Source organism: Triticum urartu, chromosome 5A (genome assembly GCF_056163025.1).
Source record: "Triticum urartu cultivar PI428250 chromosome 5A, HENAU_Tu73, whole genome shotgun sequence".
In the NCBI taxonomy this organism is placed as follows: Eukaryota; Viridiplantae; Streptophyta; class Magnoliopsida; order Poales; family Poaceae; genus Triticum; species Triticum urartu.
In genome coordinates this window covers 230,975,656-230,995,864 of record NC_141877.1, presented here as the reverse complement: position 1 = coordinate 230,995,864, position 20,209 = coordinate 230,975,656, and positions in this window count along the sequence as shown.

The following is a 20,209-nucleotide window of genomic DNA, read 5'->3' as shown; positions in this document are numbered from 1 at the left end:
GTTCTTCCAGCAATGCCCAACATTGGTTTTACCATTTGCCACCTAGCCTTTTCTTTTCCCTTGGGAGTCACGCTCCTGAGGGTCATCATTATTTTACCCCCCGGGCCAGTGCTCCTTTGAGTGTTGGTCCAACTGAGCGATGTCCGGGGCTACCAGGGGCAACTCTGGGCTGGCCTACCCGACGTCTGGCTCATCTGAGTGTGCCTTGAGAAAGAGATATGTGCAGCTCCTATCGGGATTTGTCGGCACATTCGGGCGGTGTTGCTGGTTTAGTTTTACCCTGTCGAAATGTCTTGTAGAACCGGGATACCGAGTCTGATCGGAATGTCTTGGGAGGAGGTCTATTCCTTCGTTGACCGTGAGAGCTTGTGATGGGCTAAGTTGGGACACCCCTGCAGGGATTTGAACTTTCGAAAGTCGTGCCCGCGGTTATGGGCAGATGGGAATTTGTTAATGTCCAGTTGTAGATAACTTGAACCTTAACTTAATTAATATACTTCAACCGCGTGTGTTACCGTGATGGTCTCTTTCCGGCGGAGTCCGGGAAGTGAACATGGTGTTGGAGTTATGTTTGACGTAGGTTGTTCTAGGATCACTTCTTGATCATAGTTTCTCGATCGCGCTTTGCCTTCTCTTCTCGCTCTCATTTGCGTATGTTAGCCACCATATATGCTAGTCGCTTGCTGCAGCTCCACCTCATACCTTTACCTTACCCATAAGCTTAAATAGTCTTGATCGCGAGGGTGCGAGATTGCTGAGTCCCTGTGGCTCACAGATACTTCCAAAACCAGCTTGCAGGTGCCGATGAGTCCGTGCAGATGACGCAACCAAGCTCAGGAGGAGCTCGATGAAGATCTTGTCCTTTGTGTTGTTTTGTTCTAGTTGATCAGTAGTGGAGCCCAGTTGGGGTCGATCGGGGACCTTGTCGCATTTGGGGTTCTTCTTTTATTTTGGCTCTGTAGTCGGGCCCTGATTGTACTTGGTTGATGTAATGCTTTATTCATGTAATTGTGTGAAGTGGCGATTTTAAGCCAACTATGTATCTCTTTCCCTTATGTATTACATGGGTTGTGTGAAGATTACCTCACTTGCGACATTGCTTTCAATGCGGTTATGCCTCTAAGTCGTGCTTCGACATGTGGGAGATATAGCCGCATCGAGGGCAATACAAGTTGGTAATCAGAGCCTTCCCCGACCTTAGGAGCCCCATTGCTTGATCGTTATTAGCGGCCGAGTTGTGTCTAGAAAAATGTTTTGATTCATTTAGGAATTATATATCGGAGAGTTTAGGAATTCTTTTTACTTCCCAGTGTCCTCATCGCTCTGGTAAGGCATCCTGACGTAGAGTTTTGATTCTTCTCTTCTCAAATTTCACTAAAAAAAATTTTAAGATCACGCGGGTATCTTGGAATAGTTCCGATGGTTTTATGATGAGAACATTGTCTTGGTGCCTCCTGTCAGGGGTTTTGTGGAAGTGTCCCGGGGAGTTGAGCTCCGAGGTGTTGTCGTCATAATTTTATCGTTGCAGTTCTGGAATACCCGAGTTTAGTACGCCGACATCGAAAATCTCTTTTATGCAGTTCGTTGGTGAGATAACCTCGACGCCACCCAGTACTAGGGCGGGAGTTCGGGAGTATCGCCATAACTTGTATAACGGATGCTTTTCGAAGGTTGAGGTAGACGATTTCCGAAGGTTTCTTGGTTATGTGTTGAAGGATGGATACAGCTGGATGTAGGATTTGTTAGTTTGGGTGAGATATTATGCTTCTCCTGTATCCCCAACACCTGATTGCATAACCGGGAAAATTTCGGGAGTTTATAAGTGGGAATTCAAGTAGCTCTTAGGATATCTTTCCGACAGATGTATGATATGAAATTGGGGTTCGACGTCTAGTTGTCTGCCTATTCACGGTCGGTTTTACAGTGGTCTCATTGTGTCTTAAAGAGTCCTTGGCTATGCCGACTCGGGGACGCCTCGTATGTCATGTGCACTGCCTTGTACATGATGGTGTTGTACGATCGAGCCCATGTAGGCCCCACCACGAAAACTTTGGACGAAATCTCAGTCATATGTTTGTTCTGGCTTATTCTGCAAGCCAATTCTTTGTTGTGTTTTGAGTTGTGGTATTCGAGTTGCTTCGAAGTCAAATGTTGATTCCATACCTTTTCCAAGTGGTGTTCTCATATTTCTATGTGACTACCAACCCTTCTCGATCATCGAGTTTGTCATGTCAATCCTTTTCACCGGTGTGTTTCTCTTCAAGTGGATCCGATCACTTCATCATCTGCAAGTTCAACTCATAGTCTTCTCAACGGTGTTTGTTTCATCCGTTTCCAAGTTGCCTTTGTTTTTCCCGCCCACCCACCCTTTTTCTTCAACGATTCAGATTTCTTATTCAAGTATATTTTTATTGATGTGAGGTCTCTCCATTCTTTTCTATCAATATTCTTATCCGTTGATTCTCATGAAGATACTAACGGAGCTTCTAGTTCATCATTCTTCTTTCTTTTATCTTCTCCGGTGGTTTCAATTCAAGCCTTGTTGATCATATCCTTCCCTCGTTTCTAATACCATCTCATACCGGTGCACCTCTTAATCGTTCACATCCCGCTATACATTTGTTTCGGAGTGCTCAAGACATCTCGAAGATTCGTGTTTTCCACTCTGCTTTCGTTCAAGCTCTTTCGAGGATGTTATCTCATTCAAGCCATTTAATTCAACCAGTGCATTCTCCTTTTTCAAGTAATCGTTCAACGGTGTTTCTTTTGAGTGGGCCCTAACCCACAGGTCTTTTCCCAGGATCTTACCTGACTCTTCTTATTTCCTGGAGATATCCTCAAAATTTCCTATCAAAGTTTGATGTAAGAATGAATTATCATCAGTCAAATGTCCTTCTCCAAGATCTTTCAAATTCATTTCATCGTTGATTCAACTTTTATATTCTTCTTTATTCCGGTGCCTCAACAATTCTTGGTGGTGTTTCTCGTCGTCATTCTCAACATTTGAAGACCGAAGAAGAGTTTTACCTCCTTATCTTATCCGTTCTTTCAGAGAATCGTGGTTCTAATTCGAGGTCATCCTCTCATAATTGTTTGATTGTGAGAATTCTTTTCACCCATCCGAAGCAAATTCAAGAGTCTTCTCAATTTGATTCTCCGGAGCCCATCATCTCATAATTATTCATTCCCAGCCTTCAGTTATCGTTCTCTAATCTTACCGGTGCATCGTTCAAGCGATCTTTAATCAGTTTGTGATCCCTTCGTTCTCATGGATCTAAATTCTCTCAAGCATCTTCGTGTATTTGCTAATTCTTCCTGGTGTTTCTTTACGTTTTATTCGTTCCTTTTCAATTCTCATGGTGGTTCGTTCAAGAGTTCTCGTCATTCGTTGTCATATCAATTCTCTTGTTCTTTCAAATCCTACCGGTGGTTCGTCGAAGACCTTCTCAACTTTGTGCTATATCTATCTTAATCTTTTCTACGAGAATAAGCAATATGCCAAATCCGTTCATTGTCATCAATTTAATTGGTGAAGGATAAGCATAATGTAATTTTTATTCTTCTTTCATCGAGTATATTCAATTATTTATTATGGAGGCTCATCAAATTCTCAGTATCATTTGTCTCATCTTTTCTTTTCCGGAGTTCCAGGCTCTCTCAATTTATTTCATCGCGAAGATCCATCTAAACCATTACAAGGTTTCACCTTGTGTTTCCAACTTCCCTTTCCTTTCGTTTGATTCATTCCTTTTGTTACCGGAGTTCTTCATGGAGGCTCTACATGATGGTTCATCAAGGATTTAATTCCTTCTCGAAGTGTTCATTGAGATTCTTTTCAGAGGAGCTCAAGTTTTCTTCATCTTGCAATCCGGAGTGCAATTCTTTCTGCCTTATCTTTTGAGGTGGTGTTATGTCATTGTTGACAATTTCCCTTCATGCTTCATGATTCAAAACTTGTCAGGAATGAGATATTTAAACCCATCAATCTCTTCATTGGAGTTATCTTGTGTCATGTTTCACCTAAAGTTTTCCCTAAGGATTGTTGCTATTATGATGCTTATAAATGACCCAAGTTCTTCTTTTATCCTCCCGGTGATATAGCTTTCTCGTCTCCTTGTTCTTATCAATCCAATCAAATCTTTTTTTCATGAGTGGCAAGTTGTCACCTCATAATGTTTACTACAAGACCTTATCAAGCTTATCCTTTCGTTGTTGGTGTTCCAACAACTCCGTTCAACCCTTATCCTAAGGATGCCTTTTCAAGCTCACTTGTGGCAGAAGTTGCCATTTTCTTCTCCGTTCTTTCGTTCCGATGATCTACCTTTTATTCCTTCATCCGGAGGCATTGTGATGTTGCTCTCTTCAACCCATCTTCTTGTGTTTTCAGGAGCGTGTTCTTTTATGGGTTTATACATTCAACCGGAGTGTTGTGCCCTCTGCTCAAGTTACTTCATCTTATCAAGTCTTTCATCTCTTTTCAAGCGGAGTGCTACCCGAATCGGTCCTTTCTTATTCCTCTTTCTTAACGGAGTGCTTTCAACTTCGTTTATCCCCGTTGCATTCTTTCTTTCAATTTGCTCAATTTTTTTTCAAGGTTCTTTGGTCTCACTCGTTTGTCAAAGAAGCAACTTAGTTTTACCTCTTCTCTTTCTCTTCCGTTTTCCCTCCGGTGCCATTCTAGATCTCGGGACAAGCCAATCCTTTGTTTTTTTTGTTTTGAGTTGTGGTATTCGAGTTGCTTCAAAGTCAAATGTTGATTCCATATTTTTCCTAAGCGGTGTTCTCATACTCCTATGTGAATACTAAACCTTCATGATAATCGAGACTGTCATGTCAATCCTTTTCAACTGGTGTGCTTCTCTTCAAGTGGATCCAATCATTTCAACTTCCGCAAGATCAATTATCACTTCTTCTCAACGGTGTTTGTTTCATCTGTCTCCAAGTTGCCTTTGTTTTCCCGCCCACCCACCCTTTTTCCTCAAGGACTCGGATTTCTTAATCAAGCATCCTTTTATTCTTGTGAAGTCTCTTGATTCTTTTCTTTGAATGTTCTACCCGGTGGTTCACATGAAGATGCTCTTCTAGTTCGTCATTCCTCACTCATTTTTCATCTCCGGTGGTTTCAAGTCAAGCTTTGTTGATCATATCCTTTCCTCGTTTCAATGTTTTCTCATGTCGGTGCAATTCTTAATCATTCACCTCTCGCTATTCAATTGTTCCGGAGTGTCGAAGATATCTCAGAAGGATCGTCTTGTCATTCAAGATCCGTTAATCCTATTTTCAGGATGTTTATCTCATTCAAGCCTTTTAATTCAACAGGTGCAACCTCTCTTTCAAATCATTCAACGGTGTTTTATTTTGAGTGGGCCCTAACCCACAGGTCTTTTCCCAGGATCTTACCTGACTCTTCTTATTTCCCGGAGGTATCCTCAAATTTCTTTTCGAAGTTTGATGTAAGAATGATTTATCATCAATCAAATGTCTTTCTCCAAGATCTTCCAAATTCTTTTCATCATTGGTTCAACTTTTCTATTCTTCACTATTCCGGAGTGTCTCAACAATTCACGGTGGTGTTTCTCATCGTCTTTCTCATCATTTGAAGACCAAAGAAGAGCCTTACCTCCATATCTTATCCGTTCTCTCAGGGATTCGTGGTTCTAGTTCGAGACCATCCTCTCATAATTGTTTTCGAATGTGAGATTTCTTTTCACCCATCTGGAGAATTTCATGAGTTTTTTTCCATTTCTTTTCCCCGAAGGCCATCTTTTCAAATATCACTCATTCCCAGCTTTCAGCTCTCATACTCTAAATCATACCGGTGCTTAAATCAAGGATTCTCTAATCAGCTCGTAATCTCTTCATTCTCATGGATCTAAATTCTCTCAAGCATCTCCGTTTATTTGCTAATCCTTCCCAATGTTTCTTCATGTTTATATTCATTCTTTTTCAATTCTTATGGTGGTTTGTTCAAGAGTGCTTCTCTTTCGTTATCATACAAATTCATTCGTTGTTTCAATCCTACCGGTGTTTCGTTGAAGACCTTCCCAAGTCTGATGTTATACTCTCTTAATCTTTTCTACGAGAATAAGTAATATGCCAAATCCGTTGATTGTCATCAATTTAATTTGGTGAAGGATAAGCATAATGTAATTCTTATTCTTGTTTCATCCAATTGATTTAATTCCTTATTCCGGAGGCTCATCAAGCTCTCGGTTTTTCAATTGTTTTCATCTCCTCTTTTTTCCTGGAGTTCCAAGCTCTAATTATCACGGAGATCCATCTAAATCATTACAAGGTTTCACCTTGTGTTTCCAACTTCTCTTCATTTTCGTTTACCAGAGTTCTTCATGAAGGTTCTTCATGATGGTTCGTCAAGGATTTAATTCCTTCTCGAAGTGTTCGTCAAGATTCTTTTCAGGGGAACTCAAGTTTTCTTCATCTTGCTATCCGGAGTGCAATTCTTTCTTCCGTATCATTGGAGGTGGTATTATGTCATTCTTGATAACTTGAGTTCATGTTTCATGATTCACATGTTGTTAAGAATGAGGTATTTTAAATCCACCAATCTCTTCGTTGGAATCATCTTGGGTTATATTTCACCTAAAGCCTCCCCTAAGGATTGTTGCTATTTATGGTGCTTATAATTGACCCAAGTTCTTCATTATCCTCTCGGTGAGATAAGTTTCTTGTCTCTTTGTTCATATCAATCCAATTCTTCTTCCCGTGAGTGGCAGGTTGTCACCTCATAATTTGAGATGTATTCCATAAGACCATATCAAGCTTATTCTTTTAGTTGTTGGTTTTTTCCAACAACTCCGTTCGACCCTTCTCCTAAGGATACCTTTTCAAGCTCTTTTGTAGCAGAAGTTGGCATTTTCTTCTACATTCTTTTTTCTCAATTATCTTGATTCTATTCTTTCTCCCGGAGGTCTAGTGATGTTGTTTTTTTTTCACTCCTCATCTCGGTTAGTCAAGATCATGTTCAATTTCTTCCATTTACAGTCGAAGTGCTGTCCAAATTATATCAGTCTTATTCCTTCTCTATCTTGTTTAACCGGAGTGTCGTGTCCTCTGCTCAAGTTCTTTTCACCGTATCAAGTCTTGCATAACTTCTCAACCGGAGTGCTGCTCGAAGTTGTTCTTCCTTGTCCCTCTTTTCTAACGGAGTGTTTTCAACTTCGTTCATCTCCGTTGTATTCTTTCTTTCAATTTGTTCAACTTTTCAAGGTTTCTTGGTTTCACTCGTTTGTCAAAGAAGCAACTTAGTTTTACCTCTTCTCTTTCTCTTCCGTTTTCCCTCCGGTGCCATTCTAGATCTCGGGACGAGATCCTCTCGTAGTGGTGGAGTGTTGTAACGCCCCGAGACCGATGTGCCAGGTGTCCGCCAGTTATTTGTTGTTGTTGCCTTGTCTTTGCTTGCGTGTCATGCATTGCATATCATGTCATCATGTGCATTTCATTTGCATACATGTTCGTCTCTTGCATCCGAGCATTTTTCCCGTTGTCCGTTTTGCAATCCGGCGCTTCGTTCCCCTCCGGTGGTCATTTCTACCTTTCTTTCGTGTGTGGGGATTAAACATTTCCGGATTGGACCGAGACTTGCCAAGCGGCCTTGGCTTACTACCGGTAGACCGCCTGTTAAGTGTCGTGCCATTTGGACTTCGTTTGATACTCCAACGGTTAACCGAGGTACCGAAAAGGCCTCGTGTGTGTTGCAGCCCGACACCCCTCCAATTTGGCCCAAAACCCACCAAAACCCTCTCCATCATCTAGAGCGTTCGATCACGATCGCGTGGCCAAAAACCGCACCTCATTTGGACTCTCCTACCTCCCTCTACCTATAAATATGTGGCCATCCCCGAAATTTTCGTGGTCTAACCCTAGCCTTCCCCTACCTCGCGCACCGGACAAAAATCCCCGCACCGGACATGTCCGCGCCGCCGTCCCCGACGAAGCCGCCGCCGCCACGTCATCTCCGCCTCCCTCTCTCTCCTCAGCCCCGCCGCCGTCCCGCGGGACCCAGATCGGGCCCACGCGAGCCCATCTCGCCGCCGCCTACCCGCAGCTCCCGCTCGTGCCCCGCCGCCTCAGGAGCTGCGCCGCCGCAGAGCCCCTTCGCCGGCCGCCGCGCCTCCCTGACGCCGGCAACCCTCGCCGTTCCGGTCGCCGTTCGCCGCCATCGGGGTCCGTGCCTCGCGCCCGGGCTCGCCGAGCTCCGCCGCTGGCCGAACCACCTCCGCCGGCGCCCGCCTCGCCACTGCCGCCCCTCGCCGGAGCTTTTGAGCTCGCCGGAGCTCCGGCCAGATCCGATCCGGATCGGGACCAGATCCATCGGTCCCCGATCCAAACACCCTCATCCCTGTTCCGTACCGCGACGTCCCGGATATCCTCATCCCGCGTTGATTTTCGCGGAGGTATAATTTCTTCCAAATCCTGAGATTGCAGATTCATGTGCTCCTGTTCATGGCCTCGTAACTTTGCATCCGTAGCTCCGAATCATGCATATAGCATATCAAAATGTTCATCTCAGAGAGTACATCATTTCATCTCATTGCATCATTTTCATTTGAGTTCATCTTGATGCCCGAAATGCTGTTAGAAGAGTGCTACTTGAGATAATTGTCGGATCTGCTGCTCTGTTTAGCTTTTTGTCATTTTTCGCCATGATTATTGTGTGCATGATATGCCATGATGCTCTACATATGTTTTGTTAAGGATTTTGTCATCTTCCAATAGGTGCAACCCATGTATTTTTGTGATGTGGGTGGTGACTAGCACAAGCTTGCAAAGTGGTGCACTTGTTAATTCTGATTTCAGGGGCTTAGCATTTCCACTAAGTCCTTGAGCTGTTATCTCATATGGCCATATGTTCATGTTGTTTCCAAGTGATCCCTGCCTCTTTTGAGAATGATCAGTAAGGATGTTTTGCTAATCTTGTAGTGCTCTATCCATCCATGTCCTTGTTTGCAATTATGGAGCACCCTAGCTTGAGTCAATCGAGCTCTACTTTTGCTACTTTGTGATCTGGGCAGATTGTCAACTTGTTTGCAATTTTGCTGATGATGTTGTAGTTGATCCGTGCATGCTATGCTATTGTTCTTGACATGTCTAGCTTGAATTTTGTGTGTTCTTGATGGGTATATGCTTAGCTTGTCATGACTTGTACCGTAGTGAGTGCATCGAGCTCGTAAACATGCCTACTTGAGTTATATTTCAGCATGTGCCAGTTTTCACCAAGTCTGAGAACTGATTATGTTTTTGATATGTTCACATGCTTGCAATAGTATTTTCTGATCCCTTTTGGCTCAAGGTCACTATGGGACTTTTATTAAGATCTTTGAGTATCTCCATACCATGCTTTACTTTTCCATGTTCAGGTCCTGTAGCATGTAGTTTTGTTGCTCCGAAGAGTACTACGTGATCTGAAATTCCTGACAAGTGTTAATTTCACTAAGTCTGAAATCTGTTTACCATATGCATTTTTGCCATGCTTGTTTGAACCTGTTAATGGATGAATTGGCTGTAGCTCAGTGCTAGACTTTTGTTAAGCATCTTGAATGCATCCTTGCCATGTATTTTGTTGTCATGTTTGGGTGCTGTAGCATGTTCATCTCATTGCATTTAGATGGCTACTTGCTGTAAATCGCAGACCGGTGCCATATTTGCATTGCTTGCCATTTCCAAACCGTAACTCCGATTCCGGCGTTCTTTATATCATTTTCAAGAGATTTCATCTCACCTTTCCAGTGGCACACTTGGATTTCCATGTTGAGGCTAGGTTAAATCATTCCTTGTCAAATCATGCATATGCATCGCATACCGCATCCCGCATATCATACCATGTTCATGTGTTGGTTGTTTACTATGTTGTTTACAACGCCGCGTTTGTGAGGACCCGTTCGTCTACGTCCGTTTGTCTTCTTCATGGACTCGTTCTTCTTCCTTGCGGGATCTCAGGAAAGATGACCATACCCTCGAAATCACTTCTATCTTTGCTTGCTAGTTGCTCGCTCTTTTGCTATGCCTATGATGCGATACCTACCACTTGCTTATCATGCCTCCCATATTATTGAACCAAGCCTCTAACCCACCTTGTTTGGAACATGTTTACTTGTTGGGATATCACAATATATCTTGTTTAATTTAATGCATCTGTATACTTGGTAAAGGGTTGAAGGCTCGGCCTTATGCCTGGTGTTTTGTTCCACTCTTGCGGCCCTAGTTTCCGTCATATCGGTGTTATGTTCCCGGATTTTGCGTTACTTACGCGGTTGGGTAATAATGGGAACCCCTTGACAGTTTGCCTTGAATAAAACTCCTCCAGCAATGCCCAACCTTGGTTTTACCATTTGCACTAACAACCTACCACCTTCCCTTGGGTTCTGCAGACTCAAGGGTCATCTTTATTCTAACCCCCCCGGGCCAGTGCTCCTCTGAGTGTTGGTCCGACCGAGAAGACTGCGGGGCCACCTCGGGGAAACCTGAGGTTTGGTTTTACTCGTAGGATGTCTCATCTGAGTGTGCCCTGAGAACGAGATATGTGCAGCTCCTATCGGGATTTGTTGGCACATTCGGGCGGTGTTGCTGGATTTGTTTTACCTTGTCGAAATGTCTTGTTGTACCGGGATACCGAGTCTGATAGGAACGTCTCAGGAGGAGGTCTATTCCTTCGTTGACTGTGAGAGCTTGTGATGGGCTAAGTTGGGACACCCCTGCAGGGATTGAACTTTCGAAAGCCGTGCCCGCGGTTATGGGCAGATGGGAATTTGTTAACGTCCGGTTGTAGAAAACCTGAAGTCGACCTTAATTAAAATGAATCAACTGCGTGTGTAACCGTCATGGTCTCTTTCCGGCGGTGTCCGGGAAGTGAACACGGTTGTTGGAGTTATGCTTGACGTAGGTTGTTTAGGATCACTTCTTGATCATACTTTTATCGACCGTGCTTTGCCTTCTCTTCTCGCTCTCATTTGCGTACGTTAGCCACCATATATGCTAGTCGCTTGCTGCAGCTCCACCTCATACCTTTACCTTACCCATAAGCTTAAATAGTCTTGATCGCGAGGGTGCGAGATTGCTGAGTCCCCGTGGCTCACAGATACTTCCAAAACCAGTTTGCAGGTGCCGATGAGTCCGCGCAGTTGGTGCAACCCAGCTCAGGAGGAGCTCGATGAAGATCTTGTCCTTTGTGTCGTTTCGTTCTAGTTGATCAGTAGTGGAGCCCAGTTGGAGTCGATCGGGGACCTTTGTCGCATTTGGGGTTCTTCTTTTATTTTGGCGCCGTAGTCGGACCTTGATTGTATTTGGATGATGTAATGCTTTATTCATGTAATTGTGTGAAGTGGCGATTGTAAGCCAACTATGTATCTTTTCCTTATGTATTACAAGGGTTGTGTGAAGATTACCTCACTTGCGACATTGCTTTCAATGCGGTTATGCCTCTAAGTCGTGCTTCGACACGTGGGAGATATAGCCGCATCGAGGGTGTTACAAGTTGGTATCAGAGGATGAATTGGCCGTAGCTCAGTGCTAGACTTTTGTTAAGCATCTTGAATGCATCCCTGCCATGTATTTTGTTGTCATGTTTGGTTGCTGTAGCATGTTCATCTCATTGCATTTAGTTGGCTATTTGCTGTAAAACGCAGACCGGTGTCATATTTGAATCGCTTGCCATGTCCAAACCGTAACTCCGATTCTGGTGTTCTTTATATCGTTTTCAAGCGATTTCATCTCATCTTTCCAGTGGCACACTTGGATTCCCATGTTGAGGCCAGGTTCATGCATTTCCTGTCATATCTTGCATATGCATCACATACCGCATCCCGCAAATCATACCATGTTCATGTGTGGTTTGTTTACTATGTTGTGTGCTTCTTTTCCGGTGTTTGCTTCTTTGGGTTGGTTCCGATAACGTCGTGATTGTGAGGACCCGTTCGTCTACGTCCATTTGTCTTCTTCATGGACTCGTTCTTATTCCGTGTGGGATCTCAGGCAAGATGATCATACCCTCGAAATCACTACTATCTTTGCTTTGCTAGATGCTCGCTCTTTTGCTATGCCTATGCTGCGATACCTACCACTTTCTTATCATGCCACCCATATTGTTGAACCAAGCCTCTAACACACCTTGTCCTAGCAAACCGTTGATTGGCTATGTTACCGCTTTGCTCAGCCCCTCTTATAGCGTTGTTAGTTGTAGGTGAAGATTGAAGTTTGTTCCTTGATTGGAACATGGAGATGTTGTTCCTCGTTGGAACACGTTTACTCGTTGGGATATCACAATATATCTTATTTAATTAATGCATCTATATACTTGGTAAAGGGTGGAAGGCTCGGCCTTATGCCTGGTGTTTTGTTCCACTCTTGCCGCCCTAGTTTCCGTCATATCGGTGTTATGTTCCTGGATTTTGCGTCCCTTACGCGGTTGGGCTATAATGGGAACCCCTTGACAGTTCGCCTTAAGTAAAGATCTTCCAGCAATTCCCAACATTGGTTTTACCATTCGCCACCTAGCCTTTTCTTTCCCTTGGGTCGGCCAGCCCAAGGGTCATCATTATTTACCCCCCCCCCCCAGGCCAGTGCTCCCCTGAGTGTTGGTCCAAACTGTCAGCCGCCAGTGGCCACCAGGGGCAACTCTGGGCTGGCCTACCGGAAGTTTAGACAATCCGGTGTGCCCTGAGAAAGAGATATGTGCAGCTCCTATCGGGATTTGTTGGCACATTCAGGCGGTGTTGCTGGTTTAGTTTTACCCTGTCGAAATGTCTTGTTGTACCGGGATACCGAGTCTGATCGGAATGTCTCGGGTGGAGGTCTATTCCTTCGTTGACCGTGAGAGCTTGTGATGGGCTAAGTTGGGACACCCCTGTAGGGATTTGAACTTTCGAAAGCCGTGCCCACGGTTATGGGCAGATGGGAATTTGTTAACGTCCGGTTGTAGAAAACCTAAAGTCGACCTTAATTAAAATGAATCAACCACGTGTGTAACCGTGATGGTCTCTTTCCGGCGGGGTCCGGGAAGTGAACACGGTTGTTGGAGTTATGCTTGACGTAGGTTGTTATAGGATCACTTCGTGATCATACTTTTATCGACCGTGCTTTGCCTTCTCTTCTCGCTCTCATTTGCGTATGTTAGCCACCATATATGCTAGTCGCTTGCTACAGCTCCACCTCATACCTTTACCTTACCCATAAGCTTAAATAGTCTTGATCGCGAGGGTGCGAGATTGCTGAGTCCCTGTGGCTAGCAGATACTTCCAAAACCAGCTTGCAGGTGCCGATGAGTCTGTGCAGATGATGCAACCAAGTTCTGGAGGAGCTCGATGAAGATCTTGTCATTTGTGTTGTCTTCTTTCTAGTTGATCAGTAGTGGAGCCCAGTTGGGGTCGATCGGGGACCTTTGTCGCATTTGGGGTTCTTCTTTTATTTTGGCGCCGTAGTCGGGCCATGAGTGTTTGGATGATGTAATGTTATTTATGTACTTGATTGACGTGGCGAGTGTAAGCCAACTATGTTATCTCCCCTTTATTATTTATATTACATGGGATGTTGTGAAGATTGCCTAACTTGCGACATATGCCTTCAATGCGATTATGTCTCTAAGTCGTGCCTCGACACGTGGGAGCTATAGTCGCATCGAGGGTGTTATAAGTTGTGAAAATACATTGATGTGAAGTCTCTTCATTCTTTTCCTTCAATGTCCTTATCCGGCGATTCTCATGAAGATTCTAATGGAGCTTCAAGTGTTGTATTCTTCGATCTTCTCTTCTCCGGTGGGTTCAAATCAAGCTTTTGGTGTTTGATCATATCCTTTCCTCGTTTCAATGCTTTCTCATGCTAGTGCAATTCTTAATCATTCACTTCTCGCTATTTTATTGTTCCAGAGTGCTCAAGATATCTTGAAGATTCGTGTTTCCACTCTGCTTTCGTTCCAGCTGTTTCGAGGATGTTATCTCATTCTAGCCACTTAATTCAACCGGTGCTTTCTCTCTTTTGAATCATTCTATGGTATATCTTTTCAGTGGGCCCTAACCCACAGGTCTTTTCCCAGGATCTTACCTGACTCTTCTTATTTTCCCAGAGCTATACTAAATTCTTTTTGAAGTTTGACGTAAGAATGAGTTATCATCAGTCAAATGCCATCTCCTAGATCTTTCACAATTCTTTTCATCGTTGGCTCAACCTCTTCATTTTGATTCTTCCGGAGTATCTCAACTATTCATGGTGGCGTTTCTCGTTGTCACTCTCAACATTTGTAGACCGAAGAAGAGTTTCTCCTCCATATCTTATCCGTTCTCTCAAAGACTCGTGATTCTAGCTTGTTGCCATCCTCTCGTAATTGTTTTGATCGTGAGTATTCTTTCACCTATCCGGAGCATTTCAAGATTCTTTTCAGTTTGATTCTCCGGAGGTCATCTTCTCAGAATTATTCATTCTCAGCTTTTAGCTCTTTTTCTCTAAAATCTTACATGTGTTTCGTTCAAGTGATCTTTAATCGGCTCGTGATCTCTTCGTTCTCATGTATCTAAATCCTCTCAAGCATCTCCGTTTAATTGCTAATCCTTCATGGTGTTTCTTCATATTTTAATCGTTCTTTTTCAATTCTTACGGTGGTTCGAGCAAGAGTTCTCATCATTCGTTATCATATTAATTCATTCATTGTTCCAATTCGACCGGTGGTTCGTTGAAGACCTTCTCAAGTTGGCGCTATATCTATCTTAATCCTTTTTCTACGAGAATAAGTAGTATGCCAATTCCATTGTTTGTCATCAATTTTAAATTGGTGAAGGATACGCATAATGTAATTCTTATTCTTCGTTTCAATAGCTCATCCTTCTTTCCCAGAGTTCCAAGCTCTAATTATCACGGAGATCCATCTAAATCATTGCAAGGCTTCACCTTGTGTTTTCAACTACCCCTTTCTTTCCGTTTGATCATTCTTTTGTTTAATGGAGTTCTTCATGGAGGTTCTACATGATGGTTCATCAAGGATTTAATTCCTTCTCGAAGTGTTCGTCAAGATTCTTTTCAGGGGAACTCAAGTTTTCTTCTTCTTTCTATCCGGAGTGCAATTCTTTCTTCCGAATCATTGGAGGTGGTATTATGTCATTCTTGATAATTTGAGTTCATGTTTCATGATTCACATGTTATTAAGAATGAGGTATTTTAAATCCATCAATCTCTTCTTTGGAGTTATCTTGGGGTTATACTTCACCTAAAGCCTTCCCTAAGGATCATTGCTAATTGTGGTGCTCATAAATGATCCAATTTCTTCATTTACCCTTTCCGGTGCGATATAGTTTCTCGTCTCCTTGTTGATATCAATCCAATCTTTGATTTTGTTAGTGGCAGGTTGTCACCTCTTTATTTCACATGTATTCCATAATACCATATCAAGCTTATTATTTTCGTTGTTGGTTTTTCCAACAACTCCGTTCTAGCATTTGTTGTAAGCATGCTCTCTCAAGACCTTGTTTCCCTTCGTTCACTCCATTCCATTCTTACTTTTGTTCCGGAGGCATTGTGATGTTCATCTTTTCAACCCATCATCTCGTTTTGTCAAAGATCATGTTCTTTCCATGCCTATCCATTAAACCGGAGTGTTGTGCCCTTTTGCTCAAGTTCTTTTCGCCTTATCAAGTCTTGCATAACTTCTCAACCGGAGTGCTGCTCGAAGTTGTTCTTCCTTGTCCCTCTTTTCTAACAGAGTGTTTTCAACTTCGTTTGTCTCCGTTGTATTCTTTCTTTCAATTTGTCTAACTTTTGCAAGGTTCTTTGGTTTCACTCATTGGTCAAAGGAGCAACTTAGTTTTACCTCTCCTCTCTTCTCTTCCGTTGTTTCCCCGGTGCCATTCTAGATCTCGGGACGAGATCCTCTCGTAGTGGTGGAGTGTTGTAACGCCCCGAGACCGATGTGCCAGGTGTCATCCAGTTATTCGCTGTTGTTGCGTTGTCATTGCTTGCGTGTCATGCATTGCATATCATGTCATCATGTGCATTTCATTTGCATACATGTTCGTCTCAGGCATCCGAGCATTTTCCATGTTGTCCGTTTTGCTATCCGACGCTTCGTTCTCCTCCGGTGGTCATTTCTACCTTTCTTTCATGTGTGGGGATTAAACATTTCCAGATTGGGCCGAGACTTGCCAAGCGGCCTTGGTTTACTACCAGTAGACCGCCTGTCAAGTTTCGTATCATTTGGACTTCGTTTGATACTCCAACGGTTAACCGAGGGACCGAAAAGGCCTTGTGTGTGTTGCAGCCCAACACCCCTCCATTTTGGCCCAAAACCCACCTAAACCTCCTCCATCATCTCGGCCGTTCGATCACGATCGCGTGGCTGAAAACCGCACCTCATTTGGACTCTCCTAGCTCCCTCTACCTATATATATATGTGATCCCCTCCGAAATATTCGCGGTTGAAACCCTATAATCACTCTCCTCGCACCGCCGGACGCATCCACGCCGCGCCGGACGTGTCCACCGCCCGCCGCCACCTCACTCCCACCAATGGGGAGCCGCCACATCATCCCCGCCGCCGCTCCAGGCCAATCGGCGCCCGCCACCTCACCCGGCCAGCTCTCTCTCTCCGCCGCGGCCTGCGGGGCCCGAGGCCGGCCCGCGCGGGCCCATCTCGCTCCGCCGCCCGGGAGGCGCCGCTGCCTTCGCCCGAGCGCCTCGCTCCTCCGCGCCTCTCGCCTGAGACACCGCGCGTCGTCGCCAGCCACCGTGACCCGCCGGAGTTCCTGCCTCGCCGCCCAGTTCCTGCCTCGCCGTCGTTCCGGCCCTCGTCTCCGCCCAGATCTGGCGAGAGCCGACCTCCCCGCCACGGATCTGCGGTCTCGGCGTCGCTTCCGCCGTTCCCTCGTCGCCGGCGCGCCCGCCCTGCCAAAGGACACCGCGCCGCCGCCATGAACACCCCCGGCTTCGAGCTCGAGGAGGAGCACGACAGGGCTCCCGCTCGCCTCCGCTCGTGGGCCCGTGGCCCAGCTCCGACCGACCGGCCCATTTCCTCTAGCCCAGCCCCCGTTGACCCTGCTATGGGCCCCACATCCAGGCCCAGCTGGCCTGCCCCTCCGGCCCGCTTCGTCCTCCGTCGTCCTGGGCCAAGCCCATGGTGAGCCATCCCTCTAAACCCCGCTCGTGCACACTTTAGCTATCCTGCGCCCATGTTTTTTTCCCACTAAGTCCCCAAATTCCCAAATCCATGTGCTCATGTTCGTAGCCCCGTAACTTTGCATCCGTAGCTCCGATTCATGCATATAGCATATCAAATGTTCATCTCAGAGAGTACATCATTTCATGCCATTGCATCATTTTCATTTGAGTTCATCTTGATGCCCGAAATGCTGTTAAAAGAGGGCTACTTGAGATAATTGTCAGTTCTACTACTCCATTTAGGTTTTTGTCATTTTTGCCATGATTAATGTGTGCATGCTATGCCCTGATGCTCTACATGTGTTTTGTTAAGGGTTTTGTCATCTTTCAGAGGTGCAACCCATGTATTTTTGTGATGTGTGTGGTGACTTGTGCAAGCTTGCAAAGTGGTGCACTTAGTAATTCTGTTTTCAGGGACTTAGCAATTCCACTAAGTCATTGATCTGTTTATCTCATGATGCCATATGTTCATGTTATTTCCTAGTGATCTGTGCCTCTTTTGAGGATGATCAGTAATGATGTTTTGTTAATCTTGTAGTGCTCTATCCATCCATGTCTTTTTTTGCAATTATGGAGCACCCTAGCTTGAGTCAATCGAGCTCTACTTTTGCTCCTTTGTGAATCTGGGCAGATTGTCAACTTGTTTGCAATTTTGCCGATGATGTTGTGGTTGATCCGTGCATGCTATGCTATTGTTCTTGCCATGTCTAGATTGAATTTTGTGCCTTCTTGATGTATGTATTCTTGTATTGCCATGAATTGCACCGTAGTGAGTGCATCGAGCTCGTAAACATGCCTACTTTAGTTATGTTTCAGCATGTGTCAGTTTTCACTAAGCCTGAAAACTGATTATGTTTTTGCTATGTTTACATGCTTGCAATTGTATTTTCTAATCCCTTTTGGCTCAAGGTCACTAAGGGACTTTTGTTAAGCTCTTTGAGTATCTCCATGCCATGCTTTACTTTGCCATGTTCAGATCCTGTAGCATGTAGTTTTGTTGCTCCGAACAGGGCTACCTGATCTGAAATTCCAGGCTTGTGTTAATTTCACTAAGTCTGAGATCTGTTTGTCATATGCATTTTTGCCATGCTTGTTTGAACCTATTAATGGATGAATTGGCCGTAGCTCAGTGCTAGACTTTTGTTAAGCATCTTGAATGCATCCCTGCCATGTATTTTTTTGTCATTTTTGGTTGATGTAGCATGTTCATCTCATTGCATTTAGTTGGCTACTTGCTGTAAAACGCAGATCGGTGTCATATTTGAATCGCTTGCCATTTCCAAACCGTAACTCCGATTCCAGCGTTCTTTATATCGTTTTCAAGCGATTTCGTATCATCTTTCCAGTGGCACACTTGGATTCCCAAGTTGAGGCCAGGTTCATGCATTTCCTGTCATATCTTGCATATGCATCGCATACCGCATCCCGCAAATCATACGATGTTCATGTGTGGTTTGTTTACTATGTTGTGTGCTTCTTTTCCGGTGTTTGCTTCTTCGGGTTGGTTCTGATAACGTCATGATTGTGAGGACCCGTTCGTCTACGTCCGTTTGTCTTCTTAATGGATTCGTTCTTCTTCCGTGTGGGATCTCACGCGAGATGATCATACCCTCGAAATCACTACTATCTTTGCTTTGCTAGATGCTCGCTCTTTTGCTATGCCTATGATGCGATACCTACCACTTGCTTATCATGCCACGCATATTGTTGAACCAAGCCTCTAACACACCTTGTCCTAGCAAACCGTTGATTGGCTATGTTACCGCTTTGCTCAGCCCCTCTTATAGCGTTGTTAGTTGCAGGTGAAGATTGAAGTTTGTTCCTTGATTGGAACATGGAGATGTTGTTCCTTGTTGGAACACGTTTACTCATTGGGATATCACAATATATCTTATTTAATTAATGCATCTATATACTTGGTAAAGGATGGAAGGCTCGGCCTTATGCCTGGTGTTTTGTTCCACTCTTGCCGCCCTAGTTTCCGTCATATCGGTGTTATGTTCCCGGATTTTGCGTCCCTTACGCGGTTGGGCTATAATGGGAACCCCTTGACAGTTCGCCTTAAGTAAAGCTCTTCCAGCAATGCCCAACATTGGTTTTACCATTCGCCACCTAGCCTTTTCTTTCCCTTGGGTCGGCCAGCCCAAGGGTCATCATTATTTACCCCCCCCCCCGGGCCAGTGCTCCCCTGAGTGTTGGTCCAAACTGTCAGCCGCCGGTGGCAACCAGGGGCAACTCTGGGCTGGCCTACCGGAAGTTTAGACAATCCGGTGTGCCCTGAGAACGAGATATGTGCAGCTCCTATCGGGATTTGTCGGCACATTCGGGCGGTGTTGCTGGATTTGTTTTACCCTGTCGAAATGTCTTGTTGTACCGGAATACCGAGTCTGATAGGAACGTCTCAGGAGGAGGTCTATTCCTTCGTTGACTGTGAGAGCTTGTGATGGGCTAAGTTGGGACACCCCTGCAGGGATTGAACTTTCGAAAGCCGTGCCCGCGGTTATGGGCAGATGGGAATTTGTTAACGTCCGGTTGTAGAAAACCTGAAGTCGACCTTAATTAAAATGAATCAACTGCGTGTGTAACCGTCATGGTCTCTTTCCGGCGGTGTCCGGGAAGTGAACACGATTGTTGGAGTTATGCTTGACGTAGGTTGTTTAGGATCACTTCTTGATCATACTTTTATCGACCGTGCTTTGCCTTCTCTTCTCGCTCTCATTTGCGTACGTTAGCCACCATATATGCTAGTCGCTTGCTGCAGCTCCACCTCATACCTTTACCTTACCCATAAGCTTAAATAGTCTTGATCGCGAGGGTGCGAGATTGCTGAGTCCCTGTGGCTAACAGATACTTCCAAAACCAGCTTGCAGGTGCCGATGAGTCCATGCAGATGACGCAACCAAGTTCAGGAGGAGCTCGATGAAGATCTTGTCCTTTGTGTTGTCTTCTTTCTAGTTGATCAGTAGTGGAGCCCAGTTGGGGTCGATCGGGGACCTTTGTCGCATTTGGGGTTCTTCTTTTATTTTGGCGCCGTAGTCGGGCCATGAGTGTTTGGATG